Genomic DNA, 5,043 nt, shown 5'->3' on the forward strand with positions numbered 1-5,043 from the left:
AGATATCTGTAATTCAGTTTTGACTAGTCAGAATGACGTTATAGATATCTGTCATTCAGTTTTGACTAGTCAAAATTACATTACAGATATCTGTAATTCAGTTTTGACTAGTCAGAATGACGTTATAGATATCTGTCATTCAGTTTTGACTAGTCAAAATTACATTACAGATATCTGTAATTCAGTTTTGACTAGTCAGAATGATGTTAAAGATATCTTAAATTAAAATTCATACTAGTCACAATGACTTTACTACTAGTCAAAATTACGTTATAGATATCTATAATGGTAATTCCGGATAGTCAAACTTAGTGATTAAATGTTAAAACGGCTTGCCATATGTAACTGTAGTTTTGAATAGTCAGAATGACGTTATAGATATCTGTAATTCAGTTTTGACTAGTCAGAATGACGTCATCGATATCTGTAATTCAGTTTTGACTAGTCAAAATGACGTTAGAGATATCTGTATTTCAGTTTTGACTAGTCAGAATGACGTTACAGATATCTGTAATTCAGTTTTGACTAGTCAGAATGACGTTAGAGATATCTTAAATTAAAATTCATACTAGTCACAATGACACTACTAGTCAAAATGACATTATAGATATCTATAATGGTAATTCCGGATAGTCAGACTTAGCAATTAAATGTTAAAACGGCTTGCCATACAACTGCTTGTAATAGATACTCAATAGATACTCACCGTGGGACATACTCAGTCTGAGACAGGACCTCAGACATTTGAGGCATATCGCGCAAACGTAGCCTACCTGATTAATTGTCTCAAAGTTTTGAAATAACCAGCTACCAAACAAAGATGTCAATAATTTTAAAAAGTGGAATAACAAAACATTACAACAATAATAATTATTACATTCAAAATCGTGGCATTTTTTTTTACTTACCAGACCCTTTTTATTGATCATATTTCAAATATAACGGTACATTGTACTTACAGATATATATTTCATTTTATATTTAACATCATAAGTGAAACAGCAACATTAAACATAAGAAAAAGAAAAACAAAAGAAAACAAAACAAAAAAAAATGTATATAGACAACCATTAAATTGTACAAGGGAGATGTAAACCTACATATAATATACATAATATATTTTTTCTGGTTATTTGAGAGGACTAAACAGCTTTCTTCTTTGTGTTATCTTAGAAACAGAGTCTAAGAGATATTGTGGTTCAACACACAACATATGGATATTAAGTGTAATCTGAAGCACTCTAGTTTAATGGATGGGATATATGCCAACAACACATATATGCCTGAGAGCCCTGTCAGTAGATTGTGAACCTGTATTACAATTTAGAAACAAGACCATGTCTTTTAATTTTTTTAACAGGAAGAACAAATTGGAGAAATATTTTTCATTAAATTTATGCAATAGTGTATTACAGGGGTTGTATCTATAGAGGTTTTACATAGATAATACCCCTGTAATATTACACACATTTAATGAAAATATTTTGCCAATATGCTCTTTCTGTTAAACAGAAATTAGATCAATTTTTCGAGAAGGTTTTACATAGATACTAACTTACCATACACTGAGCTACCACCCCAAATTAAAACCCAACAGGGCTTTTGCATGTAAACTTGAATCATGATTTTCGAATGAAACATCCTGCAAATGGAATTTTTGCTTTAACTGAGCCAATCTCTTGGTGCCACTTTCTTATGAGTCACTCTTTATAAAGGGTTAATAAGTTCTAACTAATAGCTTTATTATTAATGGTTAATGAATCATTTTCTAATGCATTATAAATCAGTGATGTGCCATAAAGTAAAACAACATGTATAACTGCAGACTTGATGGCTTGTTAGAAAGTGTAAAACCTCCAATAATTTATTAATTGGTTACTATCATGTGTGCCTGCATAATTACTAAATTGAATAATAAAAGACTATAAAGCTTCAGTAAACCATTAATAAAGCCATTCGTTATAACTTATAAACCCTTTATCAAGACTGACTTATTATTAAGGGGGACAAAATACCCTGGTTCTTACCCTAAGCTATAGCATGACAACAACTGCATTATGGGTACTTAATATTTTTTATAGCCCTGGACATGGTACTGTACTTTTCTTAGATCAATCTAAAACATTTGACTCAGTCAGTCATGGCATTTTACTGAAAAAACTATGCTCATTAGAGGAGATGAACAGTCCATTAAATAGGTTTATGATTATCTCTCAGAGAGAAATCAGGTAGGAGATTCCAACAGTTCCAAACCAAGTCCCCCTGATATAAGGAGTGCCACAAGGGTCCATTCATGGTCCTCTTTTATTTACCATGTATACAAACAATATCAGAGCTGCAGTCTAGCAGCACAGTATGTCTTTATCTGCCACACTTTAAGGAACAATGAGTAACCCCACTCCATCCCCCAGCCTTTTGAATTTTAATTTATCATCATTGCCACACAAAACTATCATGTGCGTTTTTATGCAGATGACACCATTTTATATGCCATTGGCTCTTCACTTAATCTGGCCATTTCAAATCTACAGCTTTATTTATGACATATTTCAGATCTCTCTCATCAGACATAAGCTTGTTTTAAATTCTGGCAAAACTAAATGTATGCTTTTCTCTATAGGTCACCAGAGAGTATCCAGCCTACTGCCCATATCCATCTGATATTGAAAATGTTGAATTTTATAAATACCCTTGACTCTGGCTGGCTCATGTGGAACACCCATAAACTAAACTGAAGGTCAAAATTGGATTTTTGTATTGAAACAAAAATCTGTTTCTTTTTTTCTGCAAGTCAAAACACCATTCTGCAATGTACAGTTGCATCTGTGCTTGATTATAGTGATAGTGTAAATAAGCATGCATCTTGGTCCACCTTAAAGTCTCTTTACTCGGTGTATCACAGTACACTGCGCTTCATCATGGGTGATACATTTCTCACTCCCTGTTGAATCTCATATGAAAAGGTAGGATGGTCCTCCTTAACAAACAGAAGGGAGTAGCATTATTCATAAGGCTCTACTGCACAAAAACATCTTAGTTACTTCTGCTCTCTGGTTGCCTCAAAATACAGTACTAACAATGCCAAGTCTCAGAATATCTTAACATTAACTGTTGCCTCCCTCCTTTTCACACTGAAGTTGAAAAACATGGCTTCACATACTATGCTGCATACAAACAGAATGAGTTCCAAACATTTTGGAAGTTTGGAGTTAAATTGTCTTATTCCACTTGAACACTTCACAAGGTTGTACTTATTTACTTGCAGTTACACTTGTAATGCCTTTTGTAAGTGTGAAAATGTGTAATGTCCATCTGTCCATGTTTAAACAGTTATTTTTGTACACGTCACAGGTTTCTGATTTCATCAAGACGATCTGTTTAAATAAGGAATTAGATAAGTAAAATGATTACCCAGGGCCCTTAGTGAGGGGGGGCCCTCAAAAAGCGTGGAATGAAAGTTTAGTTTTGTATGCAATTTTTATTTCTAACTAATTTGTGCCATTAAACACATTAATATTGGCTAAATAAATCAGGTGAAACACTGAACTTTGTGTAAATTTTTTTTTGTCAAAGTTCTCTGAGGCCCCTCCCTCTCAAAGGCACAAAATGGTTTAGTCCACCCCTGCAATAGGAGCTAAAGCCACAAGAGTAATGTAATGTAATGTCAGTAATGTTAACATTTCCATGCGCGCAGTAATGTCACTCTAGCAAATACCGTGGGACATTTACACAGTGGTCAAGAGTGCTGGACCGGAAGTGTCGCACAAAAAAACGGAAGCTGGCTGCGCTGTGTTTTGCCTCCGTGTTTCCGTGAAAAATAAGGTGAATAGAATATGTAAACAGCAGTCAGGAAAAATCGGATATAGGCAACAAATCGGAATTGGGCATCAAGACATGGTAGTGTAAAGGCAGCCTTATTCTGCTGGAGCAACAGCATACACAATCACGTCTTTCCCCATGAAAAGGGAAATTGGAGTTTTGAAGAAGAAAAGAAAGAAAGGACACTGACTTTATGAAAAATAAAAATAAAAAAAATAATCCATGCGTGAGAGACATAGCTCAAGTGAGGCAGGGTGGGGCGCCCACAGAGACTTTTATACATAGGGCTCTGAATTTTGTGCTACATCCCTTGTTTTGACATAGTTTTGCTGTTGTTAAACATAGACCTCAATCAATCAATCAGTAAATTAATATGTTTTTCCATTATCCATGGAAGCAAAGTTTTTTTCATGAAGTCAAGGTAACACAGCATGAATAACTGATCTACAAATGGCCATTTCATTGGTTAAGTATCCCTTTAAAATAATCTATGCTGCATTATTATTTAAGACGCCAAAATGCAGAGAATTGTAAGTAAAATGTGTCTGCTTTGGGAATAGAACCTTATAGTATAAAACCCATTTGATATATTAAAGTAATGAGGACAAAATACATTTTGTCAAGCTTTATTTTCACTATTGGATGAAAACAATAGTTTGGGGTGTTCTAACAAACCATCAACAACTGCATGCAGCCACTGTCATAGTTACATCCCTCTCAACCCCCCTTCACACATAAGCCCTTTTTAGATAGGAATTGTGCAAATATGCAGGAAAGCCCGGGAAAGCCCAATCAGTCTTTTTTCGGTATTGGCAGTATAAAAACAAAATCAGGGAGTGCAGCAAAATACATACATACAGAATGCGCCTTTTTTGGGGCAATGGGGGGCGTGAGCAAGTAACAAAACATGTAGCTCAGCGTGTGACATAACCAGTATGGCAAGCCGTTTTAACATTTAATCACTAAGTCTGACTATCCGGAATTACCATTATAGATATCTATAACGTCATTTTGACTAGTAGTAATGTCATTGTGACTAGTATGAATTTTAATTTAAGATATCTGTAACGTCATTCTGACTAGTTAAAACTGAATTACAGATATCTATAACGTCATTCTGAATAGTCAAAACTGAATTACAGATATCTGTAACGTCATTTTGACTAGTCAAAACTGAATTACAGATATCTATGACGTCATTCTGACTAGTCAAAACTGAATTAC

The sequence above is a fragment of the Epinephelus moara genome, chromosome 9 (genome assembly GCF_006386435.1).
Source record: "Epinephelus moara isolate mb chromosome 9, YSFRI_EMoa_1.0, whole genome shotgun sequence".
Lineage (NCBI taxonomy): Eukaryota > Metazoa > Chordata > Actinopteri > Perciformes > Serranidae > Epinephelus > Epinephelus moara.